Below are 12,418 nucleotides of genomic sequence, written 5' to 3' on the forward strand. Positions count from 1 at the left end.
GCTTCATACTAAAGGATTTTTCAAATGCGGGCACAACATTTGTACAGGCTGCAAACATAGTGAATTCCACTCATTTCACTTCGACAGTCACAAATAAGACATAAAATTAATAGCACTAGTCAACACAAAAAAATCATCAGCAAAGGTAATCATGGCCAAAAGTATTAACACCCCTGCAATTCTGTCAGATAATACTCAGTTTCTTCCTGAAAATGATTGCAATCACAAATTCTTCGATATTATTATCTTCATTTAATTTGTCTTAAATGAAAAAAACACAAAAAGAATTTTCCTAAAGCCAAATTGGATATAATTCCACACCAAACATAAAAAAGGGGGTGGACAAAAGTATTGGCACCGTTCGAAAAATCATGTGATGCTTCTCTAATTTGTGTAATTAACAGCACCTATAACTTACCTGTGGCACCTAACAGGTGTTGGCAATAACTAAATCACACTTGCAGCCAGTTGACATGAATTAAAGCTGACTCAACCTCTGTCCTGTGTCCTTGTGAGTACCACATTGAGCATGGAGAAAAGAAAGAAGACCAAAGAACTGTCTGAGGACTTGAGAAACCAAATTGTGAGGAAGCATGAGCAATCTCAAGGCTACAAGTCCATCTCCAAAGACCTGAATGTTCCTGTGTCTACCGTGCGCAGTGTCATCAAGAGGTGTAAAGCCCATGGCACCATGGCTAACCTCCCTAGATGTGGATGAAAAGAAAAATTGACAAGAGATTTCAACACAAGATTGTGCGGATGTTGGATAAAGAACCTCAACTAACATCCAAGCAAGTTCAAGCTGCCCTGAAGTCCAGGGTACAACAGTGTCAACCCGTACTATCCATCGGCGTCTGAATGAAAAGGGACTGTATGGTAGGAGACCCAGGAAGACCCCACTTCTTACCCCGAGACATAAAAAATCCTGGCTGGAGTTTGCCAAAACTAACCTGAAAAATCCTAAAATGTTTTGGAAGAATGTTCTCTGGTCAGATGAGACAAAAGTAGAGCTTTTTGGGCAAAGGCATCAACATAGAGTTTACAGGAGAAAAAAAGAGGCATTCTAAGAAAAGAACACGGTCCCTACAGTCAAACATGGCGGAGGTTCCCTGATGTTTTGGGGTTGCTTTGCTGCCTCTGGCACTGGACTGCTTGACCGTGTGCATGGCATTATGAAGTCTGAAGAGTACCAACAAATTTTGCAGCATAATGTAGGGCCTAGTGTGAGAAAGCTGGGTCTCCCTCAGAGGTCATGGGCCTTCCAGCAGGACAATGACCCAAAACGCACTTTAAAAAGCACTAGAAAATGGTTTGAGAGAAAGCACTGGAGACTTCTAAGGTGGCCAGCAATGAGTCCAGACCTGAATCCCATAGAACACCGGTGGAGAGATCTAAAAATGGCAGTTTGGAGAAGGCACCCTTCAAATATCAGGGACCTGGAGCAGTTTGCCAAAAAAGAATGGTCTAAAACTCCAGCAGAGCATTGTAAGAAACTCATTGATGGTTACCGGAAGCGGTTGGTCGCAGTTATTTTGGCTAAAGGTTGTGCAACCAAGTATTAGGCTGAGGGTGCCAATACTTTTGTCTGGATCATTTTTGGAGTTTTGTGTGAAATGATCAATGTTTTGCTTTTTGCTTCATTCTCTTTTGTGTTTTTTCATTTAAGACAAATTAAATGAAGATAATAATACCAAAGAATTTGTGTTTACAATTATTTTCAGGAAGAAACTGAGTATTTTCTGACAGAATTGCAGGGGTGTTCATACTTTTGGCCATGACTGTATGTCTGTTTTATGGAGTTTGATGTGCTGATTCAAAAAATATGCTTAGTTTTGCTTTATCACTAGTGTTGAGCATTCCGATACCGCAAGTATCGGGTATCGGCCGATACTTGCGGTATCGGAATTCCGATACCGAGATCCGATACTTTTGTGGTATCGGGTATCGGTATCGGATCAATAGGGATGTGTAAAATAAAGAATTAAAATAAAAAATATTGATATGCTCACCTCTCCGGCGGCCCCTGGACATCACGCTGGTAACCGGCCGGCTTCTTTGTTTAAAATGAGCGCCTTTAGGACCTGAGAATGATGTCGCGGCTTCTGATTGGTTGCGTGCCGCCCATGTGACCGCCACGCGACCAATCAGAAGCCGCGATGTCATTCTCATTCACTAAACTCCTAATTCTAGGAATTGAGGACCTGCGAATGATGTCGCGGCTTCTGATTGGTCGCGTGGCGGTCACATAGGCGGCACGCGACCAATCAGAAGCCGCGTCGTCATTCGCAGGTCCTAAAGGCGCTCATTTTAAACAAAGAAGCCGGCCGGTTACCAGCGTGATGTCCAGGGGCCGCCGGAGAGGTGAGCATATCAATATTTTTTATTTTAATTCTTTATTTTACACCTCACTATGGATCCCAGGGCCTGAAGGAGAGTTTCCTCTCCTTCAGACCCTGGGAACCATCAGGATACATTCCGATACTTGATGTCCCATTGACTTGTATTGGTATCAGATATCGGTATCGGCGATATCCGATATTTTTCGGGTATCGGCCGATACTATCCGATACCGATACTTTCAAGTATCGGACGGTATCGCTCAACACTATTTATCACATAAAATTTCTGAGATAGAAGTATTTTTGTTATTACGTTATTTCTGCATTTTCAATGTATGTGTTTTTTTCTGTGTTATTCCAATTTCTTTGCTTGTCTTACTTACTTGTGAATTTTCTTACAGGGACAACATCAGTAAAGGTTTTAGTGAGTTTTATGGGAAGGAGTATTGACAGTGCAGTCAACCAATGACTGCTTCTCGGAAAGTCACATGTTATGGAGAGGAGCTAACTGTTATGAGGTGGTAAGATTTGAGTCAGTAAGAAAAGGATGGTGATGGCAGCAAGGACTGGTATGTGAGACTCTGAAAGGAGACAGGCCACTACAGGGATCTGAGCCCTGCCACAGGGAGATAGAAAGCAGTGGACAGCTGCCATTGTGAGAGGATTTTCAATGGAGGGCAAGTCAGCTCAGAGGGAAGAAAACAGCTCAGCCACTGAGGTGTAACTGAGTGAGAGTCTCCACAGAGAGAAAACCTGAAAGCAGCCAATATCACACTGAGAAACAGCCTGCAAATTGTCATCTGTAAGGAATGGGCTGACCCGTTTACCTCACAACTGTATATAGTTATCCACCAGTAAAATCAGTTCTAAATGCAAGCTGCCTCTGTCATCTCTGGGGAAATGTCTACATATAGTAGGTCAGCTCACAACATTTTTTTTTTTAGTTTGTCACCAACATTGAACTGAACTTACTCTACTTTTTTATCTGATTTAAGGAGAAAAATGCCCTGACAGTGTATCAATCATTGAAATAGATTCTGTTATGTGTGTGGTTCTTTTAAACCAAAAGGCCAAGTATGTTCAATCACTCATGATATTAAAAAGATGTACCAGATGTACTTTAAGTATTCGCTTGGTGATCAAGACAAAAGCTGGGCCCCTCATGTGATATGCTCAAGTTGTTCAAATGGTCTTTGTGACTGGTTGAATATCAGGAAAGTGGCTATGCCATTTGCAGGTTCCCATGATTTAGAGAGAAGCCAAAAATCATAGTGATGACTTCTACTTTTGTTTTTGTCGAACTGAAGGGCTTTTCTACGAAGAACAAACATAAGATTAATTACCTGAACTTGGATCTGCGATTAGGCAAGTTCCACAGGATGGTACCTTGTCAGTTCCTGTACCACCGTTGTTTGGATTGGATGAAAATGAAGTAGAATATGAAGACTATGGAGCTGAAGCTACTGACGAAGACATGGAGACCTCAAGTCAAGCCGAGTATGTGCCTGATGGAGCAGCCGAGCAGCCAGAACTCTTTACTCAACATGAATTAAATGATCTCATCAGAGACCTTTCAATGTCAAAAGATAAAGCTGAACTTCTTGCATGTTTTGAAACAGAAGAATCTTCTTCATGATGATGTCAAAGTGTGTTATTACCGAAACAGAAGTAACACTTTAACACAATTTTTTACAGTTGATGTACCAACGGTGTACTGTAACAATGTGAATGAACTCTTTGAAGAAGTGAATCAAGAGTATTTTGTTGCAGATTGGCAATTGTTTATTGACTCATCCCAGACAAGTTTGAAAGCAGTGTTGCTTCACAATGGAAATATGAAACCATCAATCCCTATTGCTCACTCATGTCATCTAAAGGAAAGTTATGAAACTCTGTCAGCTATTTGGGATGTTATACAATATCAGCATTGTCAATGGAATATCTGTGGAGATTTGAAAGTGATTGTTCTGCTAATGGGAATGCAAGGAGGTTTCACAAAATATTGTTACTTCTTGTGTTTATGGGACAGTAGAAATACAGTAGAGCATTATGTTCACTGTGATTGGGTACAGAGAAACATCTATGCTCCATGTAGAGACAATGTCCAGCATAATCCTTTAGTTGCTTCAACAACAAAAAAATGTCTTCCTCCACGACATATAAAGTTGGGATTGATTAAAAACTTTGTGAATGCCATGGCAAAGGGAAATTCTCAAGGGTTCCATTACATTTCACAGAAATTCTCTAGCATTTCACCAGCAAAACTGAAGGAAAGGTTATTTGTTGGTCCTTAGATCAGAGAGCTTATGAGAGATGATGTGTTAAAAGGAACTCTAAATGATACAGAATTGAGTTCGTGGAAAAGCTTCAAGTGGCTCTGTGAAAACTTCTTAGGAAAACAAAAATCTCCAGAATATGTTGAAGGTGTTGCAGAACTGCTAAATGCATGTCAGTGTTTTGGATGTCGCATGTTTCTGAAAATGCACTTTTTGCATTCACATTTAGATTTCTTCCCTCAAAATCTTGGGAATGTAAGCGATGAACAAGGCGAGTGGTTTCACCAGGACAGTAAAGTAATGGAACATCGCTACCAGGGTTTTTGGAATGACTCAACGATGGCAGACTACTGTTGGATGTTATAGAGGGACAACCCTAAAAAATCGTATCAACTGCAGTCTAATGTCAAGCACTTTTAATTTCTGCTCATATTTTGTTTTCTATTTTGCATGTGAAATTATTTTGGTTCAATTAAAACTGGTTTGTAAGGTGAAGCATTTTTTCTGATAAGTCGATTACTGTTTTCTTAATGTCACTAGTATAATTCCTATACCTTATAAAAATGATGCTGCTCCATGGAAGCTATACGTGCTGCAGAAAAACTACTGTATATACTCGAGTATAAGCCGACCCGAGTATAAGCCGACCCCCCTAATTTTGCCACAAAAAACTGGGAAAACTTATTGACTCGAGTATAAGCCTAGGGTGGAAATGCAGCATTTACCGGTGAATTTCAAAAATAAAAATAGATCATTCTTGCCCCATAGCTGTGCCATATAGTGCTCTGCATGTTCATTATTGCCCCATAGCTGTGCCATATAGTGCTCTGCACCGTTCATATTTCCCAATAGCTCTGCCATATAGTGCTCTGCACCGTTCATTGTTGCCCCATAGCTGTGCCATATAGTGCTCTGCACCGTTCATATTGCCCCATAGCTCTGCCATATAGTGCTCTGCACCATTCATATTTCCCCATAGCTGTGCCACATAGTGCTCTGCACCGTTCATATTGCCCCATAGCTCTGCCATATAATGCTCTGCGCCGTTCATATTTCCCCATAGCTGTGCCATATAGTGCTCTGCACCGTTCATATTTCCCCATAGCTGTGCCACATAGTCCTCTGCACCGTTCATATTGCCCCATAGCTCTGCCATATAGTGCTCTGCACCGTTCATATTGCCCCACAGCTCTGCCATATAGTGCTCTGCACCGTTCATATTGCCCCATAGCTCTGCCATACAGTGCTCTGCCATACAGTGCTCTGCACCGTTCATATTTCCCCATAGCTGTGCCATATAGTGCTCTGCACCATTCATATTTCCCCATAGATGCTCCACATAAATCTGTGCCGCTGCTGCTGCTGCAATAAAAAAAAAAAAAAATCATACTCACCTTTCTTGCTTGCAGCTCCCAGCGTCCGGTCTCGGCGTCTCTCCGCTCTGACTGATCAGGCAGAGGGCGCCGCGCACACTATATGCGTCATCGCGCCCTCTGACCTGCACAGTCAGTGCAGATAGATGCCGGGAAGACGGAGCTGCGCCCGGCGGCTGGAACGTGGACAGGTAACTATGCGATACTTACCTGGTCCCGGTGTCTGGCTCCTTCTCCCGCTCAGCTGGTCTTCGGTGCCACAGCTTCTTCCTCTATCAGCGGTCACCGTTACCGCTGATTAGAGAAATGAATATGTGGCTCCACCCCTATGGGAGGTGGAGCCGCTTATTCATTTCTCTAATGAGCGGTCCCACGTGACCGCTGAAGAGGGGAAGAGCTGCAGCATCGAAGACCGTGGGACGGCAGGGGGAGCGCCAGGATCGCTGGAAGCAGGCAAGTATGCCTCAGCGCCCTCACCCCCTCACCCGCAGACCCTGCCACCCACCTTGACTCGAGTATAAGCCGAGAGGGGCACTTTCAGCCCAAAAATTTGGGCTGAAAATCTCGGCTTATACTCGAGTATATACGGTATGTTCCTTTTTTTTAAAGCAGGACAAAAAGATGATTCAGAAAAGTACAAAGTCACCTGCTATGTTTACAAAAAAAATTTTTTGTAGATCTGTGTAATTTATAATTTGCAATTTGACATATATAGTTTATTTAATTGCTTGTTCAATGTGCAATATATGTTAGCTGCATTAGCGGCCCTCTTAAATCAAGAATTAGATGTCATTTGTCAGATGCTACAAATAAATTGGTCTTTAGATGTTCAGCCGCATGAAAATGTTAAAATTTTTCTGTATACCACAATGGGGATACTACAATATGCCAAGTTATAGGTATTGAACTCATCAATAAACCACACAGGGGAGGGGACTACCTCGAGAAACTTTTGAATCTAAATTTCTGGTGGATTTATTTATTACAAACCAGGATTCCATTAGGCATGAATATTAAATACGACCTTATACTGTATATCATTGTGAATAACTCTCCTACTTTTTCTCTCTGTTACAATCATCTAAATCATGCGTATTTGTTTTTATTGCAATAGTTATACATGTTTTTAATGTTTTTTCATGTTTTTAAACTCTGTAGCTACTGTAGCTTGCCACGATTGTCTTTGACAGTAAAGGGTGTATGATGCTGATGAAATGTTTATTACAATATGCAATGACTAAAAACCTTACTGTCTGACATGCATCTGCTAGAGCTAGACCAACATGGGCAGCACAGTGGTTAGCACAGCAGCCTTGCAGCGCTGGAGTCCTGGGTTTAAATCCCGCCAAGCTGGATTTTTTCTGTATTTGATTAGTCTTCCTGCTGCACTGCTGGATTCCTTTGCTTGGATTCCTCAATCAGGGAGCTGACAGGTTTTTGCTTATTTTTCTAATTTACATGCTGTCAAATATGTTTCATCACAGATGTTTTCAATAAATGCTGTATTTCGATAAGTATAAATTAGCTGAAATGTTCGCTTTGAAAAGGATGACTACTTTTAATATGTGATCCCAAATGTGTGTATAGTACATAAAATAACAAACTCAGCAGTTGCTCACTCTTCCTGGGAACAGTGCCAGCTTCCTGATACAGCTCCGCTTCCGGTGTTGTGACTGCATCACTAATATCAGTGAACTCATTGCTCATGCAGAAGTTGATGGCACAAAAGCTCAGTGTGCGGCACCGCTGAGCTCAGTGACTGGCTACAGTAGTAACACAGTGCGCACAGGGGCTTAGGACAACCTGGGCAACCGGCAATAAGTTGTTATTTGTCCAGCCTATTCAGTTATGCATGAGACAGTGTGGGGAGAGGTTGTGTGCTGCACTATATGGTGAAACGTATTCTGAAACTATGTACAAGGGGTTAGCAGAATTTATTTATTTATTTATTTACACACTTACTTCCTTTCTTTCGCATGATGTCTGTCTCGTAAGTGCCTAAACAGCCCTGACTCCTATTGTTATACCTGTGGCTCTTTCACCATTCCCTATGAAAGGAAATTCAGCATATTTTGCATATTTCTAAGTAAAACTTGGTGATCAAGATAAGTCTTGGGCTCCTTACGGTGTGCAAGCAGTATGCCAAGAGTTTACGGATGTTGAGGAATATAACGTGATAATATACCATTTGATACATCTATAGTTTGGCAAGAGCCAAGAGATCAGTCCAGTGAATGTTACTTTTGCAAAGTGAAAACTTCAAGATATAACAAGAAAAATAAATATAAATTTGAGTATCATAGTCCATCCAGTGCTTAATTGAGCTGAAAGCCCAGTGCCAGTTTTCCTTGAACTACCCTCTATCAAGAACAGTATTATCGTAAAAAAACATTTTGGAGATTTGTAACAATCAAAAAAGGCTTCAGAACTAATGATGAGTGAGTATACTCGTTGCTCGGGTTTTCCCGAGCACGCTCGGGTGATCTCCGAGTATTTGTTAGTGCTCGGAGATTTAGTTTTCGTCGCCTCAGCTGCATGATTTACGGCTGCTGGACAGCCTGAATACATGTGGGCATTCCCTAACAAACAGGCATTCCTCACATGTATTCAGCCTGTCTAGCAGCCGTAAATCATGCAGCTGCGGCAAGGAAAACTAAATCTCCGAGCACTAACAAATACTCGAAGACCACCCGAGCGTGCTCGGGAAAACCCGAGCAATGAGTATACTCGCTCATCACTATTCAGAACTCCTAGCATCAACATTGTGTGAGAAAACTTGCCTGAAAAAGGAGCAAAAGTACGTATCATATTTTGATAACAAAAGGGAGAAGCCAGCGCTGCTTGTGGTCAGAACGCAATACGAAAAGTGCACATGCACATATTAATTTCTGACTGTATATCAAAATGAGACATTTAGCAAACAAATGATCAATTCTTTGAGCCACCCCGCCACATCACGGCATTCTCTTGGGGTAGTCCTACTCTACGATTTTTATATTCGCTGTGCCATTACGGCCTCCTTAACCCTCCGTCAGGAACAATGGATCTGACAGGTGCAGCTCTTCTACTTTCATTTCTCCCTTCTCACCAGATTTTCAGGAATCCCCCTCCCTCTAGATAGTCTCCTGGCTCTAGCTGCTGTGTGAAACCTGATAACACAGTTGGTCTGCAGAGCTTCAAGGGAAGGTACCGCGTTTGTAGGTCATTAATAAATCACTGTAATGTAGCATAACATGCTGCTAAAAGCAAGTTTGAAATGCATGTGAAACAGATTTCATGTGTTATACGAGTTTAAAGAATGCACTGGGGGCTGACATCTTGGTTTTGTAGCAGTAGCAGGGCACTATCAGTGTCAGATTATGGCACCCCATGGACATAGGAGATAATAGACCGGCGCTGACCCTATCTGTAACATTGCAGCAGCATTAGCAGTGAGCTGGGCACGCCTCTGTGGGCTGCACAACTCACTGCTGTAGGTGTGACTAGCTGCCATTTTATTATAGCCCTGTGCTATCTGCCGAGCTCCACTTACTCTCTATCGCAGGACAGAAGAAGCGCTCACTGCTCCTCTGTACTCCAGGCAGGCACGTCCTGGGCACAGTGGACACACATCCTCTGCTCCTCACACGCTGCCCTGTGTGCTTCTCCTCCTGTGTCTCTGCCTCCCCCTCACACACAGTCCCTGTGATCTCGGGTAAGCTGCACTCACAGCCTGCAGAGAGGGAGGTGACACCTGGAGAGAGAGAGAGAGAGCAGGGCAGCTGACAGGACAGGGATTAAGGTGGGGGAAGGGGGATGGCAAGAATGTTATTCACAAAAAATGCTGCTGAGCCCACTGTGTTCTGCTCCTCTGCAAACAAGCTGTACCTCTGATGCAGTAACTGCTGGTGATAGCAGGTCACAGGGCAGTCACACACAAAATGGTGCTGCCCTGTGATGCTGCTCTTCATTCTGCCCCAGGGATATTAGACCACCCAAAAGGGGAGGGAAATGGTGATGTCAGCAGTTACTGCCCCAATTTTGCTGCTGGTAAATCTTACTATAGCTGCTTGAGGTCTAAAATGGAAAATGCTCCCCCTAGTGGCAAATATGTATATTTGTAGAAAAATCTAATATATAAAGCTGAATGTGTGTGTGTGTGTGTGTGTGTGTATGTCCGGGATTGGCATCTGCACCGTCGCAGCTACAGCCACAAAATTTTGCACAGTCACACGTCTGGACCCCGAGAGCGTCATAGGCTATGTTGTGAGGCGAAATTTTAACCCCGCGCGTTCCAATTCACCAAACAATTTTGCCCCTATCTACATAATGGGAAAAAATGAAAGGAAAAGTGTAGGAGGCAAATTGACAGCTGCCAGATGTGAACAAGGGGGACTTAAAGAATGAGAGCGATGGCGCCAAAGAGTATATACCGTACAGTTGCTAAGGTGGGGCTCCGACATGGGATACTCACCACACACGGGGATATGAACACACACACAAAATGCGCCACACACTACCACGTGCTTGAACACATATACCACCCTCAGCACATATTTCACCACACATACACCAACCTCGCCACATAAAAGTCGAAACACAAAAGTCGCCGCTCATGACTCGCCACGCGCAGAACTCGCCACATGCAAAAACTAGTCTCTTGCAAAACTCGCCACAAGTGCAAAACTCACCTCATGGAAAACTCGCCACACGCAAAACTTGCACACGCGGAAAAATTGCCACATGCACAAAAGTTGCAACACATGCAAAAGTTGCCTCACACAAAACTTGCACATACTCAAAAGGCACCACACATAAAACTCGCCACGCGCAAAACTCGCCATGCGCAAAACTTGCTGCACACAACTTGCTACACTAGCCTGTCACATGCAACTCACCACACAAAAAGTTGCTACACGCATGTTGCCACACAAAACTCATCTCACAAAAGTCGCTACATTCATGTCACCACATGCAACTCAACACACACAACTTGACAAACGAAACTCGCCCTAAAACACACACAAGTCTGGTATTATCCTTCAAAAATAAAAATCTGATTAATAAGCAGACAAACTACAACAAATGTACCATATAGGAAATACGGCAGCTGTCAGTCACATGACCTGTCTATTATGTGTATGTGTGAGCTAATATATACTGCCAGGGGGGAGGGCTTCCTGTTGGCTGGGGATTTACCAGGCTGCCAATTTAGCTTACAAATACTGAGGTAAAAATACTGAGCAAATAACGTGTGAACGAGGTCTAATACAGGAGGAGATGACACACAGGTATATACTATATACAGGGGAGATGACACACAGATATATACTATATACAGGAGAGATGACACACAGGTATATACTATATAGAGGAGGAGATGACATACAGGTACATATATATACACAGGAGGAGATGGCATACAGGTATATACTATATACAGGAGGAGATGACACAGGTATACACTATATACAGGAGCAGATGACCTACAGGTATATACTATATACAGGAGGAGATGAAATACAGGTATATGCTATATATAGAAGATGACATGCAGGTATATACTATATACAGGAGGAGATGACACACATATATTCTATATACAGGGGAGATGACACACAGGTATATACTATATACAGGAGGAGATGACATTCAGGTATATACTATATAGAGGAGATGACACACAGCAGGTATATACTATATAGAGGGGAGATGACATACAGGTATATACTATATACAGGAGATGACATACAGATGTATACTATATATAAGGGAGATGACAAACATGTATATACTGAGATGATGAGGTAAAAATGAGAGGTGTGAGGTGAAAATGAAAAGGTGTGAGTGCAAAATGAGAGGAGTGAGGAAAAATAGTGGAGTGATCAGAAAATGGCAGATGTGAGGTTGAAATGACAAGTGTTAGGGGGGAATGAGAGGAGTGAGGGAGAAAATGAGAGATGTGAGGGGGAAAATGAAAGATGTGATTGGGAAAATGAGAGGCATGATGGGAAAATAAGAGAAGTGAGGTGCTATAACTAACCACAGATATTTACTATGCCCAGGCAACGCCGGGCTCTTCAGCTAGTATATAATATTTTTCATATAGAAATGTTTGCAAACAGTGCAAACATTGCATTAATACATTTTAATTACTATTTTAAGCTTAATTTCACAAAAAACAAAATACAAGAAAACTCGTGGCACCTTCCCTTTAACCCCTTCCCGACCCATGACGCCACGTAGGCGTCATGAAAGTCGGTGCCAATCCGACCCATGACGCCTATGTGACGTCATGGAAAGATCACGTCCCTGCAGATCGGGTGAAAGGGTTAACTCCCATTTCACCCGATCTGCAGGGACAGGGGGAGTGGTAGTTTAGCCCAGGGGGGGGGTGGCTTCACCCCCCAGTGGCTACGATCGCTCTGATTGGCTGTTGAAAGTGAAACTG

This window comes from Ranitomeya imitator, chromosome 3 (assembly GCF_032444005.1).
Source record: "Ranitomeya imitator isolate aRanImi1 chromosome 3, aRanImi1.pri, whole genome shotgun sequence".
Lineage (NCBI taxonomy): Eukaryota > Metazoa > Chordata > Amphibia > Anura > Dendrobatidae > Ranitomeya > Ranitomeya imitator.